A 22,945-nucleotide genomic window follows, 5' to 3' on the forward strand; every position below is an offset into this window, starting at 1 on the left:
TCTTAGTTTTGCTCATCTTGTGTCCCCAGAGCCTGGCACAATGACAGACACCTAATCCATGTGCAGTAAATGTTCACTGATGGCAGAATGAAGAAGATGGACAGCGGCTCTGACACTGGGAGTGTGGGACGCAGGGTCATTTGGCTTCAGGTTTCAATGTTGACAACTCTCATTTAGTTCAAGTAAATGTCATTGCCAGGGGCAGCTCTGGCCATGTCTTGGCAGGGACAGGGTGCCTTGTCCTCAGTCACTAGCAGCAAGAAGCACTGATCGCCCAGCAATGCCTGGCGTTCCAGGTGGGAAGTGGGAATGCTGAGACCCAGGTCACTGGCCTGGGAGGGCAGCTGTGTCTGCCAGCCCCAGCACCTTGCCTACATACAGACACTCAGACTTCCTGAAAGACGGCTTTTGAGATGGAATCAGGGTTGCTTGTGGGTGTCAGCCCACCTGAATGCAGGCCTCCTCATGCTGTCAGTGGCGGAGGCTGCATTTACAGCCAGCAGGTGCAGGCAGCTCCAGATCACAAATGACAGGTAGTTATGTACAGGGTTAAAGTCACAACTTTTTCCCACGACCAATTTGTAAGTCTCATCTGCTGCCACAGTGATTTGCTGACGGGTCACACAGCCTCCAGCCAGGAAAGAATGAGATGGCGTCTCCTGTGTCCTTTGCCCCCTGAGCTAACGCAGCTCTGGCCCCTGGCTGGCTGAGCCCAGGGGTTTCCTCTGCTTTGGGGCAGCCTTTTCCCAGGAGGGAAGGAACACAGCTGCTCTGGAGCCAGGCAAGTCCTGGCCATGACTCCAAAGACAGTGCCAGGGAGCCTACCGTCACCACACTGTCACCACACAGGCTGCCTTCCCAGCAAACTTCCGCGGGCTCTAGGACACCATTGCCATAGACACATCCAGAAAACCATCCTCACCCTTTTTAAAAAATTTTCTTGCTGTCCCTCCACAGGGCCACACTGCTCTCCCTGGGCCAGTACTTCATAAATCTACTGTTGGTAACTCAGTACCTTCTGACTGGCTAAAAGGCTAGGCACTTGTTCCCCACAGCGTTTACTGACTCTAATTGCCAAGGCTGTTCATTAAAAAGATGCCATAAACTTGTGTCCACTTTCCTGCCCACTGGTTCCCTCCCTGTTCCACATGTCTCCGGCGTGGCTGCTACACGATGGAGAAAGCAGGAAGTGCAGCCGGTGAGGGAAGACAAATGTCCCAGACTCCAGGCCGGGCAGGAGATGGGGCACCACACCCTCCCCTGCCAGCCCCACAGGACTCCAGAGCTCACCTCCGGTGCCTCCAACCAGACACATCAGCAAACAACGATAAAAGCTCTAAGTGACCATCTCTTCGATCCACAAAACCACAAAAAGCCTATGAGGCCCCTGCTGGCTCAGAGTTGGAGTAAAGAGCAGAGAAGCAACCTGCATGACGCTTTCAATCAGGAGAATCTGACTTCTCTCCTGTCAACTGAACTGAGAGTACATTCTGAGATGAGCCCACCAGGCCTACTTTCCCAACAACCATGCAGCAAAAACGTCTTTGCCGAACTTTCCCAGACTTATTAGCTTACATAAACAGAGCTGTGAATAAATGTTTAAAAAATGAAATTCCCTTGATACTCTGTAATCAGTAAATGTTCATTACGGAAACACAGCAAATATGCCTGAAATTTCCCAAGTGGGATCCTGGCTACGAGATTAAAAAGGCATCTCCGACAGCAGGCTGAGTTACAAAGCAACCTCCTCCGGCCACAGTCCAGGAAACCTCCACCAAACCCAGGAGGTCAGACAGGCGCTCCTCTCCCGGCCGGAGCCAGAATCAGAAGATGCTTCTTTTGCCCATGCAGGCAGCTTACACAGGAGCCCCACACTGGCTGATTGATGTCTCTCTATAAATAATTAATCCTTGACCTTGCTTTAAGAAAGCCCCGACTTTTTAATTTGGGGTCTTTTTAGAAATCAATACCTGGGGAACATAATTCACTCTTTGGAGTCTGAATCCAGGTAAATAAATCATCTGTATGTCCCAGAATGAACAGGCCAGGCGATGGGATGGGGTCAGACTTTGAGGTTTTCTGTGTTCAAATGCTATAGAATTATTGATCACCCTATGAAGCTCCGTCTCTTCAGATCTGAATTTTATCTCTCATGTGGGTCACTTCACAGAGGCAAATCTGATGAAGGCTCTGCCATGTGCTTCCATTCCCCGCCCCCGCCCCCAGCGCTCCCAGGCCCTCCCCTGCCACATATCATGGGCTGTATGGATTAAAAGAGGGAGGCATCCTTCAAGGACCAGAGTGTCACCCGTTCCTGTGGCCTGTCTGCCTTGCCTTGTTGACAGGGATAGAGGGTGAGCAGGAGAGGCCATGGCCGCTGAGAAATTTGAAAGAGAACTCTGCCACTCCTGCTGTTAGTTGTAGGGCAGGACTTAGAAAAAGTTTTCCACCCCAGAGCAAGGGTCAAGGCGAACTCAGATGTGAAAGTTTACCCAAAGAAAGGGGGCTTGGGTGTGCAGCTTGTAAGCACCCCAGGGATGCGGACCAGGGTAACCCTCTGCCACTGCCCCTCCCCCGGTGCAGTCCAGAGGAGGTCCCTTTATTCAACCGCTTCCGCTCTGCTGCTGGGGGTAAATCCCGGCCAAGCAGACATAGTGGGCTTCGGTGCCCATTCCCCTTATGATAGCCAGTCTCGGCTCAGGGGGGCGGCCCAAGGAAGGGGGTCGGTCCACTGTGAAACCAGAGACTTCCGCGGGACAGGGAGTCTTCTCGGTCAGGTCAGACAGCCGGGCAGCCAGTGTCCACAGCCGAGGGCGCTGTGCGGCTGCTGCATCAGCTCTGGGTCAGGGTCGCAGGGCCTGAAGACCAGCCTAAGTTGGCACGGGGGCAGTCTGGCGCCGGGGAAAAGAGAGGGGTCACTTCCGACCCAAGCGACAGCACTGGCACCGCTGAACCCCGCAAAGGCGCCTTCGCCTGGCCCGGCCGGCCTCCGCGAGGCCAGAGCTGGTGTGCAGAACTCGAAGCCAGCAGCTGGAGTTGCAGCCACGGCCAGAGCTCGGCTGGGTCCCGCGTCAAAGCGGGTTTTTCACCGCCCACCAAGCCGCCCGAGACTCCGACTCCCGCACTCTGCACACATGCACGCACACACCTCCACCGATCACTGACGCACACACTCGCCTCGAGTACAAAACAGGCCGGCGCCCAGGAGAGTCGCGGGGTGGGGACGCGCGCGATGGAGCTGCAGGGCACCTTCCGCCGCTGGGTAGGAAGCGAGGCAACCTCTAACTCCTCCCTCGCCCCGCTCGCCACAACCCGCCCTAGAGTCCCAGTCCCCAGCGCGCGGGAAAGCCCGGGGCGCTCCGGCCGGGCCCTCTCGAAGTCAGACGCTGCCTCCCCGCGCCCAGCACCAGGGCTGGGACCGGGAGCAGAGGATCCGTAGGGACCCAGGAAGCCCGAGAGGCGCGGCCGCAAGTGAAATCCAAGAAGCAAAAGTCTAATTAAAGTTCCCACTACTGGAGCGGGTTCCCACTACCGGGGTCCCCAAAGTGCTGCCAGACCAGAACCGAGCGCGCACCCTATTTCCGCCCAAGGCTTCGGACTCACGCTCGCGGGGCTCGCGGGGCTGGGGCGCAGTGCAGTTCTGGGCCCCCTCGGGACCCTTTAGGGCGCCCCTCCCAGCCAGGAGCCTGCACAGGGCGGAGAAAGGGGTGGCGCAGGGGCGCAGCGCACTTACCTGTCGCAGCCGGCACTCGCGGGGTCGCGGGCGCTTCCAGCCCCGGCGCGGTCCTCCGCGGCGAATCCTCGGCTCTGGGGCGCCGGGGGAGCAAGGAGGACCTCCGCCCCAGCTCTGCGAGGGCCCTGCGCCTCCTCGCGCTCGCAGCGGAACTGCGTGCGGTGGGTGAAGCGAGCGACGTGGGGCCGGCGACCCGAGCGCCCAGGAGAGGGAGAGGGCGCGGTGGCGTGTTCCTCCTCCGCCCTGGTCCAGGTCTGTCCCCCGCCTCCCGCCTCCCGCCGCTGCCTTCTCCTCTCTCCTCCCCACAGCAACGCGGGATGCGGCTCGCGCGCCGGGAAGGCTCCCAGCGAAGTGCTAGCGAAGCCTTCGGCAGGGCTGGAAATAGCGCCGCGCCCGCCTGGCGCCCCACCCCCGGCCTGGGCCCCGCCCCGAAGTGGTAGCAGCAGCGGCGGTGGCCCCGCCGGGAGGGGATCACTCCTGGGATCCGCTGGCCGCTCCCGGGAGCTCACCGGTGCCGCACCCACGCGCGCTCTGCGGCTCCCGCGGCCCCACAGGCTGAGCGCTGCGAAGGAGCCGCCGCTGGGCGCGGCCCGGCGGCCGCGGGGGTGAAGGTAGTCGTGGGCCGCCCGTGTCTCCTGGGTTTCCTGAGAGCTGGACTCCCGGCTGTCACTTGGCTCCAGACCGCGGCCAGAGTGCTGCCACTGCCTCTGTGGATCGCACGCTCCCGCCGACTCGGGAAAAGAGCAAGGCGCCGCCAGAGCAGGCCGTGACACAGCTGGGCAGGGGTGCGCGCCCAGGACCCACGCTTCGGGGCGCGGGGCTAGCAAAACGCAGAGGATTGCACCGAGGAAGATTCTGAGAAATCCAGCTTCCGTGCAATTCGGTCAAGGTCTTGGGCGGCCCGCTCGGTGTCCACACCGATGCCCAAATTCCTGGGGCTCTGATTCAACTGCAAATGCTCCCTGACCCAGACTCCACCTTGAGGGCTACCTCCTTGAAGCCCTTGTTTGGTCCGGGGCCTGAGAGCTGGGAGGGTCGTGGGTGAGTTCAACCGGGCTCAAGCGACTCCTCCCCATACACTACCCCCCACCACAGAGTGAGCACGTGCCAGGTCCACAGCACACAGCACCAGCGCAGGGATGTGAAGGGGGCTTGGGGCTCTGATTCCAGGTTTTGTTCTTCCTGTGAAGAGGTAGCCCCACCGGCAGGGAGCAAGCCAGTCCCAGGAAGGAGGCTGGCAGGCTTCTCCCAGGAACCACATAAAGCTGCGTAAATCAGTCTTGAAGGGCCACCTGGTATTTTTAAAAACCTGCAAAGAAACCTGTAATAAAATAAGTTAAAGGATGCTCCCCCTCCTCTCATTTTATCTGCTGCTGGTTTGGCCTGGCGACTCCATGCAGCTGACCCCGAGTATAGGATGAAGTTGGGGGCTGGGGTGGACTCTCAGAGCTTGAAAGGCCAGAGAAGATGGGGCTGGGGCCGCCCTGACAGAGCAGAGCCCCTCCTGAGGAAGGCTCAGGCGCTCCAGCACTAGGGCTCTGTTAGGCACCCAGCCTCTGCCCCAGGCAGCTCCAAGGCCTCCTGCATGCCCCGGGTAAGTCCAGAGCTCTCAGAGATAGAGCAGGAAAGGTGAGCTAGCAAACTGAAGTATATACCAGTGATAGCATGGCTCTTCCTTAATTCCTGCAGCAACGCAGTAGGCATTATCAGTACTGTTGTACAGATGAGGAAAGTGAGGTATGAAAATGCAGAGCCAGGATTGGGCTGCTGATTCCAAAGTGACATAGGGTCAGTGCTGGGGTCTCCCTGAGCTCAGAAACTATGCCAGACCCAGGGCACTGGCCCAGCCACACTCCACTGGCTGTGTGTTACTCGTGTGTGTGGTGGGGGGGGGGGCACATGTGTATGGCTGAAATCACTACTCCAGCTCAGTCAGGTGCAGATTGGGTGAGCAAAATGTAAGGGACAAGGACTCAAATGTCAGGAACGACAGGATAGAGGAATCCCTATCCAACGCACATCCCCAAACTGTTAAAGCAAAGGTCGGGGTGTGCGTTAAAGTGAGCAGAAAGCTACTTGCCGAGTGCGCTGTCTCTGCTCCTGCCCCTGCTCCTGCCCCTGCTCCTGCCCCTGCTCCTGCCCCTGTGTCCTCTTGTCCCCACACCTGCAGCCCCCTCACCACCCATGGCCAGGGCCACTGGTTGGCTGAGCAGCTCTTCCGTACCGTGCACACTGCCTTGGGCCAATTCTCTCTCTTTCTTTCTCTCTCTTTCTCTTCCTATTCCCTGGGGCCAGCCCTGAGCCAGGAGGAAGCTCTGCACCACAAGTGCTTCCACAGGACGAGTCTACACCGGCTTCGCCCAGACCACCATCTCTGCTGCCTGTGCATCTGCATGCAGTGATCCTCCTGGGAAGGACAGTTTTCCATTAGCTTCTCCAACTGTACTTATTAGCACCTATTTGCATCTAATATTCAGGCAGCCGCCTCTAGGAATCAACAATGCTGCATTCCTTCAGCATCTGCTGCTTTTCGTTTTTCACTCAGACTGCTTCTTGTTTTGATAGGCCCCCGGGGAAATCCCCAAAGGGGGACCCAAGGCCGATGACACCACCGTTCACTGAGTTTCTCCTCAGGATCTGCCCAGGGCTGCATGCCCTTCTTTTGAAAGTCAGGCTCGGCCTCTGCAGCAGGGGAGGCGGTGCCCGCGTGCAGGTTTGATATGTGCGCTCCCAATGAAAGATTAGTGGCAAACTTGTCCCTTTGCATCCCAACTAAGATGAAAAGCTATTTTCATTGGCTGGCCTCATCAGTTCACAACCCACACCACAGAAGAGGTCACAGAGATGTTCAGAAGGCACTCTGTCTGCTGCCAAAGGGGTGGGCCTGGAGGAGGGGGCCTGACCAGGCTTGGAGGTGGGCAGCAGGCAAACAACCTCCTCCCCTGGCTCTGGGCCCCTGGCATTTCTTGGAACAAAGGTTCCCACTCGCTATTGGGCAGGGAGCTGAAGGCAGCCCAGTAGGGAAGCACCTTGTTTGATGAAGGGCAGGTAAAGCAGGTGCAGGGCTGAGGCCTGAGTCCTACCCCTTCCATTCTGTTGCCGTGAGAAGAACCAGCACAGTGTTCTCAGGAGGAAGTGGGAGCCATCTGGAGTGGCGGGTCTGGGAACACCTGTCTTCCTGTATCCTGTGGGAGAAAGAGAAGAGTAGGATGGACCAGGGGTCTGTTTTAGCTCTTCTAGCTGCTGGATGGGCAGTCTTGAGCATATTTTCCTAACTCTTCCCACCCTGTTTCCTTATTTGGAAAGTGAGGGCAATAGACTCTTCCTACTCACACAGTAGGGACACTCAGATAAGGTGAAGGGTATGAAAGCATTTTGGAAAGTGGAATCCCCACCTCCTCTGGCTTATAGATCAGCCACCTCAGTGTAGGTGTCAAGCATCTGGCCCTGCACTGGCTCTGAAATATTATGACCAGAAGTCTTCCCTGGGAACAGAGCTGCCTTCCCCAGCTGCCTCCGCTGTGGCCCTGGTGTGGGATGGTGGGCAGGAAGGGAAGTGCAGCCCAGGCTCTCAGGCCCCCTCCAGGCCTGAATTGTGAGTCCATGATTCCTGAAAATCCCTCACCTTGAAAGAAGGCCCAGGGCTTCCCTTGGTCACCTGGGGACTTAATGAATGAACATCCCTTCCATGCCCTTTTCCTATTCTCTTTAAGACCCCTCTCCTTTTTTGTTACCCCTTGGTTTCCAAGGAGCTGGAGAAAATGGGTTGCTTTGTTTTTTTCTGTGTTGAGTTGCCTGAAATGTCCTGGAGTCAGCATTCCCATGTGAGTGAGAGTCCCTATAGTAGTAATACTGCTGGGGGTTCCAGGCACCCCAACATCCCATATACTTGTTATAATTTCTGAAATTCCACCATCATCCCTCAGGGCATAAGAATAGTTCCTGTTTAAAGAGCAGGTCTCCAGGCAGGCTAAGATGATGCCAGTGTCTGTCCTTAGCACAGACAAGAGTTGGTGAACAGATTCAGTTTTCTGGGTAACACAATAGAAAGTGACCGTGGCTAACTTTAGCAAAAAGGGAGAGACTTCTTGAAAAGACACTGGGGGGATCTCACAGGGCAGAGGGGAGCTGAGCATCCAGGAGGACAGAGGGCTAGAAGACTCTTGGGGTCTCCAGGAAGGTCACCCTCTCCCCCAACCAAGATGAGCAGGTCTGCAGATGGGCCTTTGTTGACCCCAGAGTCCCAAAGGAGCCAGGCCCAAGTCCAGTTCAGCCCATCCATGTAAATTGGGCTCAGAGCCAGCCTGGTTTCTCTGTTGGGGTCTTGCCAAGCTCAAGTTCATTTTGTTGCTTCTTAATTAAAAAAAAAAATCACTCTGGGCTGGTCGCTCCTTCAGTTCCCACGAATCCTTGAGCCTGATCACCTCCAGCGCCCTGCCCCTGTAGGGAGAGGACACTGTGCAAGGACCCTGAGCAGAAACAATATTTTTCTTTTTACTTTGGGCTAAAGATTTTCAAATTCTAGAATATTTATATGTCACAATTCAGTAAATGTCATTTACTTTGGACCAAACTAATTCAACATTCATGTCATGCACGGCCAGGCTGAAGTTTACTCTTCGCTGTCAGTCAAAGATAGTGGGAAGTAGGCTGCGGGGTCGTGTCTTCCGCCTTGGAGAGTAAATGGGGTTTGACTCCTCTCGCCTTTGTGCTGTTTCTGTGCATCTGTCTGCATCCAGACACAAAGTGAGCTCATTAGCAACAGTTCTCTCTGGTCCATCAGATTTGCTTGGCTGACCTTTTTTGGCTATATGTTGTTAGTCATTAACTGAGGTGACCATTAAAATGAGGAAATCACTGTATGACATAAATAAGTGGCACTTCTTTTTAAATGCTCCCTAATTAGGAGAGCTTGCTGATTCTCTAGGAGTCGCTTTGGCTGAGCCCCGATTGACAGGACTCAGCCTCCTTTCATGTGCCTGCCAGGCGGTGGCTCCCAGAGCAGAGTGCATGGGTATGTCAGCGTCACCCAGGACCCTGGGGGTCTGAGAGGGACAGTGGGGTCTCTGAGAGCAGGATCTCTCCGGCACCAGGAGCCCAGCGTGCGTGTTCAGAACGCCTCCGCCCTTACCAAGGGCTATAAAGCAGTTCATCGCTTTCCATCATGTGGTAGGAAAGTGGGGTGTAAGTATCTTCTGAGTTCCTGAGATAGCTAAAAGCATTTTAAAAAAGCAAACATGGATGCTATTCTAAATGTAATGCTTAGTATTAAGAATCAGGTTTGGAGATTCTGAAAGGAAAGAAAGGATTGCTTTAAACTGAATAAAATATTTCTAGAGGAACACTCCAGAAACATTTATCAGATGCCACCAGAGCATGCCATTGGGTAAGGATGTGCACCTTGCCACTTCCCTGCCTGGAAAGGTTTCTAATCAGATGGGCTTAGAGATGTGACTCAAAGATAGAGGACACACAAGTAGCAACTTCATAGCCAGACTGGAGCCTCAGAGCTGGAAAGCAAAGAGGTCACTAAGCTCAGTAGCAATTGTTGCCAAGGACAGACTGAAAATCTCCCGAATGCAGTCGGTTAGTCTCCAGGTTTTCTCGGACCCTTTTAGCACAGGCAAGTTGTGCCGTAAACCACGTGGGCGGCCACAGTGGAGATGGAAAAACAGTGGCAGGTACTGCCCTTATCAGGCAGCCCTGAGCGAGTGGTGTTTTCACATTGTGCCGGGAGCCCACACAACACCTGGCAGCGCGAGTCTCTCCACCAGGACTGAAAACAACAGGCTGGTGGCTGATGTGTCCAAGGAGACGAGATCCGAAGTGCCCATCAATCAGACAGCATTCCCGTCAGACCGCAGTGGTTCTCAACCTTCCTAATGCCGCGACCCTTTAATCCAGTTCCTTGTGTTGTGGTGACCCCCAATTTCATTGTTACAAATTGAATATAATTAAAGCATAGTGATTAATCACAAAAACAATATGTAATTATATATGTGTTTTCCGATGGTCTTAGGCGACCCCTGTGAAAGGGTCGTTCGACCCCCAAAGGGGTCGCGACCCACAGGTTGAGAACTGCTGCGTCAGAGGGACATCCAAGGAAGCAGATGAGGAATGCCTGCCCTAGTTCAGCACCCACAGCCTCAGTGGGAAGATGCTTCACCAGGCCACGCCCAGGTTAGCCTTGGAGGAAACCTTGTCCTACAGATTCCCTGTGAAGGACGAACTGGAGAAGCCTGAGAGGGTTTGGTTCCTCAGACCTTCCAAAGGTTTTCCAGGTTGGAAGTAGGTGATGCTAAAGTTTGCCATCAGGCCCTCACCCGTGCCCAGGGTGTCCCCTCCCAGCCTTGCTAAGCCATCCTCCAGTGCTGAGACGGCACCAAAGTCACCAGGCTTTGGAGCAGATGATGTGACCTGCAGAAGGTTTAAGGGGAAGGGACCTCTCCCGCTTCCCAGGATTCCTGGGTGCAGGAGTTTCTGCAGGGAAACCCTTGGACACCGGGAGACATGAAACACTGTCTCTGAAAATAGAAAGCAGTTTGGGCAGAAACTAAGATAAGCAACTTCCACTTTGTGACCAAATTCTCCCAGAGCCCAGAAACTTCATCCTGCAGGCAGAGCCCAAGATGCTCTGGAGTTCAGAGCGCTGCCCAATGGCGTCCAGTCGGTAGCTATGGAAACAGTGAGTCTTTGCCTCCCTGTCGGCTTTCGGCTTTCATGCCAGAGACATCTTGCTGTCAGTAGTGTTTAAAGTTAGCTTTAAAAAACCAAGACAACCCAAATCTCCTCTTTTGACACCATGTGAAGGGCCCTGTGGCATTAAGGCAGCCCTGCAGTTCCCAGCAAGGAGCCTGTCACACTCTGTCCCCGATCCCTGTCCTCAAACAGAGCTTCCTGTCTGCTTGCTCTGAGCAGTGATGTCTTGAGCTCAAATGAGTCCACCTTTTGTGTCTGTCTAGTCTCAGTACCTTGTCCAAGATCCAGGGGTGTGGGGCATGGGCCCTGCTTAGAGGTGTGCTGAGGTGATGCACCAGCTGCAGGCTCAAGGGTGAAGCCCAGGCCCCTTTTCAAGGGTCTGTGCCACTTGTCGTTAGGCAGACTGCCCAGACAAATCTTTGTTGAGGGACTGCTGGAGACAGGATAGGGGGAGGCAAAGGGGAAAGCAGCTCACAGTCAAGGAAGAAGACAGAGAGATTAGAATACAAGACAGATTACAATGCAGCCGTGAGAGAGATGGCTGAGGTATCTTCCCAGGAGATCAGAGAGGGCTTTAATGGAAGAGGTGGCATTTGACTTGATCTAATCTCACCTGGCCTGTCTTACTCATAAGACTCACAGTCACAAAGAACAAGGGGACAGTAATTCAATACATATTTCGTTAAACACAAAAGATACTCTGGTGCATATAATAGTAGATAAAGGACTCTCATTTCCATGCCCTGGAAAGACAATGTCTAGGGGAAACAGCTACTCAACCAGGGCCTTTTGAGGGAATAAAGAGGGTGTAGACAAAGAAGGGCAAGCATTTTATTTGTGTATAATCAAAAGAAGTCTCACCAAATGCTATTAAAAGTATTAAGCTAACATCAATCCACTTTTGAAAATCATAAGCAGTTTTTACTATACGAGAGATGTTTGAAATAGGCAAAGTTACTGGAACATGGCTTAGTATCTGTCTTGGGCTGTGTTCCCCACAAAAGCAGACCCAAGACAGGCCTTTGGGTTCAGGTAGTTTATTTGAGAGTGATCTCAGGAAGCACAGGGCAGGCCAAGAAGCTTTGGTGCCACCAGAGAAAGCTCTAGAGCGAGAAGAGAGATGCAAGAGCTTAAGGTTGGAACTGTCCCTGGGTTGAACTTAGATGGGCTGAGGGGATCCAGAGGGTCTGCTATAATCTCATAATCAGTACAAGACACTCTACACAAATGACTGCTTACACAGTTTTCACCTCTGGTTTGGTTGTCACAAGTATTTCCTGGTGGTATTAAAGTGTCAAGGTGAAAAGTTCTCCCTGGGGTGTTTTTGAGGTAATGGTAGCAGTGTTAGAGGTATAATTTTGAATATCTTTGAATTACCTAATAAAAACAGACCAACTAGATAGCAAGACCAAAAAACCTATGGGAAATACCCACAACAAAACTAGTAGGCAATGCATCCCCCCATCAAAATACTAGCAAAGGGAAGAAACAGGGTGCTTGTCACACCTGAGAGCAGGCGCACCCCAAAAAAGCCAATAGCTATTTACTGGAAAGCACAGAGTTCCTGTTTAGAGCAGTGACTGAAACTGGAGGCATTCTGCCCACTCTAACAGTGTGGAAGGGCAAGGGCGTCAGGTGAGAAGATGTGAAGGAAATGGAGCTGCCTGGCACCTGTGGACTCGTGAAACTGACCAGCCAGGTCTTTCTTCTAGGACAGGGCCCAACACTGAGGGTGCTGCTGAGAGAAGAGTCAAAATCAAACAGAACAGGAACACTAGAGAAGGACACAAAAGATCCAGATAGAAGTGGAACATGTTTATAAGAGCCAGAATCTTGGAAGACAAACTGCCGTATCTTTTCTGCATGAAATAAAACAGGGAGCTTTATGAAATTAGAAAAGCAATCTTGAATTAAACTTTCTAAAAGTTCAGAAAAATTAATTTTATCTTTACCAAAATGTGCAACAGAAAAGGACCAAGTCATATCCCACAAAGTAAGAAAAAAGAGAATGAGGAGCAGAATACAATCTCAACAATGAAAAGCACTCCAGAAAGACATGTCCACCGAGCAAAGAAAAAGCTATAACTTATTTTTAAAAATAAATTAAGAAAATGATATCAGATATGAACAAACAACATAAATTGGAAATAGAAACACTCAGAAATGAAATGACAAATTCAGGAAATAATTAGGTTTAAAAGAAAAATAGTCAGAAATTAAGACTAAACTTAAAAGTATATAAGAGTGAATGAACATGACAGATAATGCTATAGAAGACATAGAAGATGGAAAAAGTAGAAATTTTTAGAAATCAGAAAGAAATGAACATGATACAAAGGATCTAAGAGAAAGTGGCAAATCTTGAAGCTATATAGAAAGATCCAACATACAGAGAATAGGCATCCCTGAGGAAAACAATGAAAGCAGGAAACAGAACAAATATTAATGATTCAGAAAAGCCTTTCAGATATAAGAAAAGATTGAAACTACACATTGAAAGGTCACACCACATTCCTGAGAATATTGACCCAGAATGGCCAACACCAGAGCTTAACTGTAGGAAAATAATGAAAAATTTTTTTTAAAATCCTTTGAGTAAACACAGATAGCTCATGATTTGTAAGGGATAGAAAATTGAAACGCCGAAACCGGTTTGGCTCAGTGGATAGAGTGTCGGCCTGTGGACTGAAGGGTCCCGGGTTCGATTCCGGTCGGGGGCATGTGCCTGGGTTGTAGGCACATCCCCAGTGGATGTGCAGGAGGCAGCTGATCGATGTTTCTCTCTCATCGATGTTTCGAACTCTCTATCTCTCTCCCTTCCTCTCTGTAAAAAATCAATAAAATATATTTAAAAAAAAAAAAAGAAAATTGAATCATTGTCAACTTTTTTACTGTAACACTTATACCACAAGAAAATAGAATACCATACTTAAGATGCTCAAGAAAATAAATATGAACCAAGGATCCAGGAAAACGATTTTTCAAGGATAAAAGGTACAAACTCTTACCAACATGTAAAAATTCAGGAAATATCATTCCCACGAGCCCCTCCTGAAGAATCTACTAGAGAATGTGCTTCAGAGAACCAAAGTGACTAGAGTGACATCAACATAAGGAGGTGAACATTAAATATTTGGTTATTTATAGAATTAAGACTAAATGAGGATTAAAACAAAAGAGTAGAATACAAAATGGCTATGTGCTCTGACAATATAGACATAGTACAGCTGTTTATAAAAGGGAGGGATAAGAGAATGAGGGAAGCGTATGGAAAAAATGTAAACTTTTCAATAATGATGTTGATTGAGGTGGTATGACTGTTTTACACTGAGATTATTATGTGTGAAATATGGAATAAAATAAATGAGTAGCTGTTGGATATTCTAACTCTGTCATCTCCTGCGCCCTGGAGAACTAGGATTCTTGAGTGAGAAAAAGGAATTCAGGTGTAAGAAATAAGAGTTTAAGTACAAAAAAAAAGAGTTTAAGTAAACACCAAATAATTCCGAATTTGAATTGGAAAAATCTCAATGTATTTTATTTTTTAATTAATAGAATTAATTTTAAAGCTGTTTTAGGTTCATAACATAAATGAGTAGAAAGTACAGTTCCCCTATACCCTCTCCCCCTACCACACACACAACCTCCCTTGCCATCAACATCCAGTATCCATGAGCTACATTTGTAACAATCAATGTACCAACACTGACTAACATCAACCAAAGCCCATTGTTTACATCAGAGTTCAGTCTTTTTTTTTGTATAGTCTATTGATTTGACAAATGTATAATAACATGTGTCTACTATTATAATATCATACAGAATAGTTTCACTGCCCTAAAAATGCCCTGGGCTCTACCTATTCAATCCTCCCTTCCTCTCCCTCTTCCCCAACCCCTAACAACCACTGATCTTTTTTATGATTTCCATAGTTTTGCCTTACCCAGAATGTCATATAGTCAGAATCATACAGATGTAGCCTTTTCAAATTGGTTTCATTCACTTAGCAATATGCATTTATGTTTCTTTCATGTCCTTTTTTGGTTTGATAGCTTATTCTTTTTATTTCTTGGTATATTTTGGATAATACTCTTTTATAAGATATGTATTTTACAATATTTTCTCCCAGTCTGTGGCTATTTTCTCATTATCTCGACACCTTATTTTTTTAAAGATAGATAGATAGGTTCCCCTCTCTACCTATGGCTATCAAGGAGTCTAGACAACAAGGGCGCTAGCAGAGGCTAAAAGATTATGCCAATAGGACACCAGAACCATCTGCCAGAGGCTCCCAGTGGCCAAATATGGAACCATTTGAGCTTCAATAAAGATTATAATTGTAATGCATTAAAACTCATCAAATACATTTAAAACTTTAATTTATAAAGCTACTTAAAACATGGTTACCTTCAGAGGCTAAGGAACAAATTCATTCTCTCAAAAACTGGTGAATAAAAGGGAGGAATCAAACATTTATCCTGCCTTTAATATGTGAGTGGCAGTGGTGCCAAGTGGCAGGTGAGTGGAGGCATCTCTTTATAGAAGTACTCAAGTTAACATGAAAAATAAAGGATAGAATTAGAATGTCACCATTTTGAAATCCCCAGTGAATGAACAGAGCTAGGAATTGTGTAGCAACCGCTGTTAACCTCACAAAAAGAGAGGCAAACAGACATCACATTCCTCCTGACCAGTGAACACAATACCACCTATAATCTTGCCAAAAGGACTGAACCTGAGTCTGATTCAACCTCTGAGTCCAGTTGCCAATTTGTAGGAAATTCAGAAGAATGTCTTGAGCTGCACCAAGAGTGTCACTCAGCAGAATCCGGCCGGTGGGAAACCGTAGGTCAAAGGCTCAGCTCCTTTAACAGATACATTGCAAAGGGAAGAGAGGGATGGAGGGGAAACCTGTGGGTTTAAAAAGATTCAAAAGATAAATCAGATTTTTTTTAAATGACTACGCTACAACAAATGTCTAGGAAGGCACATGCAGGTGATAGAAATGTAAAGAAAGGAATAGATGAGTATCACAGTGAGGAGAGGTCACTTGTGCAGGGAGGACGGCCACTGAGATGGAGAGGATTGGAGACATCGGGACGTTCCACTCCTTAATCTGGTGGGTGTCATTATAACTCCTTAAGCTATACATTTGTTTGGCTTATTTTTTCTGTCTTGTTTATTCTACAATGATAATATTTCTCTTAAAAAGTTTCCTAATCCATAGTTTCATCCTCCTTCTCCCCATGCACAGAGGCCATGGCGGCGGCTGTGACCGGTTTCCCAACCTGATACCTGAGGGCTGTAGCTCCGGAGTAAGGACACGGAGTGTCTAATGAGAAAGACCCCCTCGCCACTGGCATGTAAGCTCCAGTTCACTGCTGTATTCCCCGCTGCCCCTGCCATGTAGCAGGTACTCAATGAATATTTGTTGGACAAATGTATGACAGAGGCTGGACTGAGAGGATTCACGTTGTCGGGTGAACAATCAGTTGTATGAAAGTACTGCTCCTCCCTCCTTCTGAGTCAGTCATATAAGCATCTCCGAGGTCACTTCCTGGACGACCTTTGGATTCCACTCCTTCCACCTTTTGAACGAGGTGACTGAGCAGCCGTGGGAACCTCCTGGGTGAACCACAGCTGTGAAGGATGCTTTGCTGCTTCCAGAGGAGGAGCAGGGAGGAACTAACAGGCCGGGCAGGGGAGGAGCTGGATCGTCCTTTCGCCTTCATTTTGAACCAGAGATTGGCGATGCTTCAGAGAAGCAAGGACTGTGCACACCTCCCCATTCCTCCTACCTGGGAAGTATTCATCATGGTGGCTGCTCAGGAGAAGCGGGGACATCTGTGGGCTCTGGGGCTCAAGATGGGTTCATCCTGAAACCCTCAGGGCAAGACAACGCAGGCTGATGCTCGTATGTGCAGCCTTCTGCCCTGTCTGCTTCCCATCCAGGCTCCCAACTCCAGCCCCCAGAGCCCCCAAGAACACAGGAGTTCAGGTGCACCTATGTACCCACATGAGGCACCACCTTTATCCTTAGAGATTCAAATTCAGGGCACGTTTGGAAGGTAGCATCATTTAAGGTGACTTAGAGGAAACGAGGTTTACACAATGGCTGAGAATTATTTGCTGCCCATCCTGGTTTCTACCCATTTAACACCTGGAATAGTAGAAGCCAAAAGGTTAGTCATTAATCCAGGTGGGGATCCACTAGGGCTCTGAGGGTGATGCCTCTGTTTTTCATTTAACAAACGTTTGCTGAGCCCATCCTGGGCAGGGATGGCCCCACTCCCACCCGCACCTCTAGGCCCATGGGGACAGGGAGGAGCAGGTGGTCATGGCCAGGATGCAGTTTTGTCACCGGCATTCATTTGCCAGGCTCTTCTCAGATCACCCAGGCTGCCCAGCCCTCCGCACCCACCTCCAGCCCCCTTCCCAAGGGACAGTTACAAAATCCCCAGGGCCTCCAGCGCCCTGCACTCGGATCGCCACACCCTGTTCCCGAGTGTCACTTGCTATGGATGCTTCCTTCACCATCATCCTCCATGTCAGGCGCTGAGTGAACAAGACACGCTGACACCCCCCGCCCTCCACCCCCCCCCCACACACACACAGCTTATGGCCAGCCCAGCCAGCACACACAGAAATGTCTGCACCTCGCAATTTACAAAAGTGGATAGAGGTTCTATGTTTTTTTTTTTAAAAAAAAGGAAGACAAATGGACTAAATCATATTTATCTCAGGCAACCCTCTTTACCGCCAGTTTAAGCACAGTAAACCCATTTTGGGAGTATGCTCAGAAGCATAAACTTTATTTCACAGCATCATATAATCCCCTGTAATAGAAAACCAGTAATGAGGATGCTAGCAGCAGGTGCAAAAGGCAGTTTTACATCAATAGAAAATTCAATTCTAATTAATCTTTCTACAAGCAACATAACTGAGTCTTCACAGGGACCACCGGGCTTACCCCCACCCCCGCCTCACTGTTCCCATCAGTGAGCATGTCTTGTCCACTGCTGTGCTGGAATTTGTCTGGAAACAAAAGGAAAAGCAGTGCTGATACCATCTCAGGCGAGGTGGGTTTGCAGCTGAGTCTCTTTATTTCCATCACCAAGTTATTACTGACATCCAAGGCGCTGAGCGAAGTCTCCAAGGCCTTCCCTGGGTATGTAAATAGCATCCTGCTTTGTTATTTATTTCCTAGCTCTCCTCTTTCCTCCCTTGCCCGCAGGGTTTCTGTTGTGTGTGTGTGCTGTTTTTTTCTCCAAGACATCACAAGGGTCACATCTCTCTTTGCTATCACAGTGCTCTCCACTTCCGCAGCATGAGAAAGAATTATGAGCCGGGCAAGTGCCCGTGTCCTCCGCGTGGGTGTTTGTCTTGTCGGCATCCCCTCCTCCCAGGTTGAGGTGATTTTTCATGCATGGGTGACAGCCAGTTTAAAATCAATCACTGTGAAGCCACAAGAAAATGCACAGGATTCATAAACTCCCAATATTGCCTCCTCTGATCTATTTCCTTCATCGCTTTCTTCTCCCGACATTAAACTGTGATCATCCTTAATGTTGAGCAAAGTTGCATCAGCCTAATGTTTCAGTCCAGCTCCGTTCATTAAAATGCTCGCTCTGTGCAGATTTCCACTAGGCTCTCCTCCCAGCAAGTAGGAGCCCTCAAGCACAGTAAAACTTGGGTTTTCTCTTCACACCCACCATGAACAAGAAGCCAAACAGAGAAGGGAGGGGGGAGGGCGAGGGCACTGCCCACAAGCCAGAGAGAGGAACCTGCAACCTCAGAGGCCCCTTGAAGCAGAGCTCACGATCCCATGACCAGAATGAGCACCGGGGTGAGTGGGTTCCCGCCTGATTCGGAGTTTGAGGCCTGCCCTGGATGCTTTGGAAAACTCTGGACCTTGTATTGCCAGAAGTAGATCCGAGCCCTGGCTGGGTAGCTCAGTTGGTTAGACCAAGGTTATGGGTTTGATCCCTGGTCAGGGCACATACAAGAATCAACAAATGAATGCATAAATAAGTGGAATAACAAATCTCTCTCTCTCTCTCTCTCTCTCTCTCTCTCTCTCTCTCTCTCTCTCATCAATAGATAAATAATTTTTTTTTAAAAAAAGAAGTAAGTAGAACTGGGTTTCTGCCCTGCTCAGGTGAAGCCATGAGCAACGCCGGTGAGGCTCTGAGCATCGTCAGGTGTGGTAGGAGCAGTCCTACCCACCCAACAGCCCATCACCTGTATCACCGCCAGAGACCCTTTGCCAACTACCAAATCAAAGTCCCCATCAGGAATCCAGGGCTGGGCTTGGGCAGAAAATCAGGGTTTATCTCCTGTCTACCGTTATGCTTGGGCCTTGGTGTCCCAGAGCCACGGCCACTTGCGTTGCTTCCACGGTGAATGAAGATGATGAGGGGCAGCAGAAGCCCAGCAGAACCAGAGTGGGGCTCAGGAATGGGGTCCAGAGAGGCTCCTCACCACTAGGGCCTGGGCTCCCAGGGGAGGTTGGGCTCTCAGATGCAGAGGGCTCTCTGCTAGGGCTTGTCCTCCCCTGGTGTTGCTTTCCCTTGAGAGCTTTGAGGTGTTCCTGATTCCCCAGTTAAGCCCTCATTTTAAAACCAAGTCCCCACTACCCAAACTCCTCACAGGGCCCCTGCCAGCCCCCATCAACCTGCTTCCCACTCTGCCACACCGAGCTGGCCCTCCTCTTCTGGCCAGTTGGCTGCCCGCCCACTCCTTGTTGCCACTGTTGCTCTGGGCTTCTCCTCTCTAGTCTCTAGATTTGGGCTCAACATCTGGCCACCTCTTGCTCTTCTGCTGCTGTAATGGACAGGGAGGGTAGGAAGGAAGTCTGAATGGGCACTCGGGGGGTGCTGGTGAGGACTGGAGAGGTACTGGGTCGCCATCTCCCGGGCCTGCTTCCCATTCTCACACCACACTCCCAAGGTCCAGCCATCCCCACTCACCTGGAGATGGCCACCGTGCTCCCAGACACTTAGGTGGCTGAGACGAGGACGGTCAGACAACAGAGGAGGCGAGTGTGAGAACCTTGACCACAAAAGGAGATAGTGTAACCTCAGAGTGTAACCCACAGATGGGTTACACTATAGGCGGAGGCCACAGCCACAGGCCTGAAATCTTGAGTTTCTATGGATTGCTATGTATGTTGCATCCAACAACCAATAACAAAACAAAACCCTGCCCCCACTTGGAAGTATAACTGAGAGTGGAGACAATCTACGGAGGGTGAGACGGGAAGGGCTGGAGACTGCCCTCAGGCCAGCCGTCACCCGGTGCTGCTGCACTTGAACCTCTTTGGGAGAAGCATGAGCCTTTGTTCCTGGATGTGCTCCCCACGCTGCACAGGCCCCAGGGTTTTAAGACCTTGTCAATGACAGACCTGGTGTTGCTCATCACAGAGGCATCAGAAGACACTCCCACGTGGCTCCCATCCTCATCACCTCCCATTTGATGACTCACAAGGACTTAACTGATCATCCTGTCTGAGTCTCACCTCCCTGTGATCTATCCTCCACCGAGGTCTGAGCTGTGCTTCCAGAACACAACCTGACCACCCCAGTCTGATGTCCACCACCTACCAAGTCCAATCCATAATCCTCACCCCAGATTTAAGACCAACTTCTTCTTTCTGTGGACCATTTTCTAGACACTTCACTGCTTTCCTCCTGCAAACTCCCTTTCCCACTATTCTGCTGGATTGCCTCCCCTTCTACTACTCAACACCCTCTCACACCTGCTGCCGCCTGTTATCCAATGTTGTTCTAAGAGTCTTTGCCTGTGCAATAAATCAAGAAAAAACATACATATAATGATGGAAAAAATAGAAAAAGGGTAATTATTTGAAGATTATATGCTTTGCAAAAAAATAAAATAAAATAAAATAAAACCTGCCTTGGCTGGGTGGCTAAGTTGATTGGAGTATCATTCCATACCCCAAAGGGTTGTGGGTTTGATTCCCAGTCAGGGCACATACCTAGGTTGTGGGTTTGAACCCCAGTTGGAGCGTGTACTGGAGGCAACCAATCGATGTTTCTCTCACATTGATGTTTCTCTCTCTCTCACTTTCAAATCAATAAAAACATATCCTCAGGTGAGGATTAAAAATAAAAGATAAAAGCCATTAGAACATCATCAACAACAAAAGAACTCACAGCCATAGTTTTCCTGTATACAAACAGTAACTTAAACATAATGAAAAAGAATCCATTTACCATAGCAACTAAAAATATAAAATATCCAGGGATAAGCTAAAAGAAATCTGCAATACCTATAAGAAAAAAAAAATCTATAAAACTGTATTGTGAGACACAAAATAAGAGCTTAATAAATGAAGAAATATGTTGTGGCATAGGAAGACTTAGTAATAACAGTATTTCAATTCTCCCTAAATTAATCTATAAATGTAACTCCAATAAAAACCCCAGCAGGATTTAGGGAGAAGAACCTGATAAAATTCAATTGGAAGAATTCCAAATGACCAGGATGAACTAAGAACCTTTTTTAATAAGAACAATGAAGGTAGTCTTGGTTTACTGGAGATTAAAAGAGAATATAAAGGCTGCTTATTAAAAATAGAAACAGACAAATAAAACAACAGAACAAAAAAGAGCCCCGAATGGATCCTTGCATGTAGAGATATTTGGGATTACTAAGAACAATAATGATACTTACTGAGTACTTCCCACGTGCCAGTGCCCGGGCCAGGCACTTTACATATGTTAAGTCATTTAATCCTGACAACAACCCTGTGAGGTAGGTTACTCTTAACGTCCCAAGTTACAGATGAGGAAACTAGAGCACGAAGGGGTTAAATAACTTACCCAAGAGCAAACACCATCACATGATAGTGACAGATACCGTTCAGTGCAGGAAGAATAGCCTATAAATACATGCCATTGGGATAAAAGGAAGAAAATGGAGTTAGACTTCCTATCTCAAACCACGCACAAAGTTGAATCCCAGATATGGGAAAGATTTTAAAGTAAGAAGAATCAAGAGTACTGGATGCTCATAGCAGCAGTATTCACAACAGTCAAATGGTGAAAACAACCCAAATGTCCACCGTTGATAAATGGATAAACAAAATGTGGCTTGTCCATATCACGGAATATTATTCAGCCATAAAAAGGAATGAGGCAAAATAGTAAAAGGAAAAAAAAAAAGGAATGAGGCCCTGGCTGATTTGGCTTAGTGGATAGAGTGTCGGCCCGAAGACTAAAAGGTTGCAGGTTCGATTCTGGTTAAGGGCACATACCTCGGTTGTAGGCTCGATTCCTGGCCCTGGTCAGGGCACAAGCAGGAGGCAACCAAGCAAGATGTTTTTCTCTCTTTGTCTCTTCCCCCCTCCCTTCCACTCTCTCTAAAAATCAATGGAAAAATATCCTCCGGTGAGGATTAGCAACAACAAGAAAAGGAATGAGGTGCTGATAGTGATACCTGCTGTGCTGTTGGTGAACCTGGGAAACGTCATGCTGAGTGAAAGAAGCCAGACACAAAGGCCACGTGTTGAATAATTCCATGCATATGAAGTGTCCCGAACAGGCAATCTATAGAAATAAAAAGCAGTGGTCTCCAGGGCTGAGAGCAGAGAGAGTCAGGGAGTGACTGCTCAGTGGGTCTGGGTTTTATTTGGGGGATTATGAAAACGTCTTTGAACCAGATAGAGATGAAGGTTTCCCACCATTGTGAATATACTAAATGGCATGGACTTGTACATTTCAAAAAAGGACTAAAAGACACTGTAGAGGAATTTTAACATCTTGTGGTTGATTATCACAATAACGGCCTCCAACGGATCGCATCCTCCTGTGCCTGTGCACCTTTGCAGTGTGACTGGTGTTCTTTCCATCAAGAGCTGGAGTCCATCTCCCACCCCTTGTAACTTGCTTTGGCCAACGTAGTGCAGGGAAGTGACACTGGCCTGTCCTGGAGCCTCTGCCATAAGAGATGTTGCAGCTTCCACTTTACCCTCTCGTAGCCCTAAGACCATCACACCACGTGGGACAGTCTAGCTTCTGGGAGGATGAGAGTGTATGTGGTGAAGAACCAAGACATCCCAGCCAAAAGCCAGGACCGGCTGCCAGTTTTAGCTGCATGAGTGATCCCAGGTGAGACCAGGGGAAAATCCACCCAGAGAATCATCAAAAATAATAGTGGTTAATGTTTTAAGTCACTATGCTTTGAAGTGGAGTGTTGTGCAGCAAAAATAAATGATACATTTAGGCTAAGGAAAACTTTCAATAAGAAAAAGATGAAAAAACAACTGCAATCAACTCCAAAAGAAATGCAAATTCACAGCAAACATTAAAAGACATTCAACTTTAATGATCATCAGAAATATATATTAAAACAATATGCTTCTGATCTTTTGTATTTGCAAAGAGTAAAACAGGAGATTTACCAATGCTGATGGGCAGGTGGACACTGGAACTTTCATACTCTGTTGGGCAGATTCTGAGACGAATGTAGCAGTATGCACACACTATTATA

General features: G+C 49.1%; 1 long non-coding RNA gene across 1 annotated transcript in view; it reads right to left on the bottom strand.

Moving 5' to 3' along the window:
• Positions 1 to 4,056, bottom strand: part of LOC102442268 — a 103,265-nt gene extending 99,209 nt beyond the window's left edge. The window contains exon 1 of the long non-coding RNA XR_330263.3: positions 3,734 to 4,056. This is a non-coding gene — a long non-coding RNA (uncharacterized LOC102442268). The remainder of the gene's footprint in view (positions 1 to 3,733) is intronic.
• Between the last annotated feature and the right edge of the window lie 18,889 nt (positions 4,057 to 22,945).

The sequence above is a fragment of the Myotis lucifugus genome, unplaced genomic scaffold (genome assembly GCF_000147115.1).
Source record: "Myotis lucifugus unplaced genomic scaffold, Myoluc2.0 scaffold_164, whole genome shotgun sequence".
NCBI classification, from domain to species: domain Eukaryota; kingdom Metazoa; phylum Chordata; class Mammalia; order Chiroptera; family Vespertilionidae; genus Myotis; species Myotis lucifugus.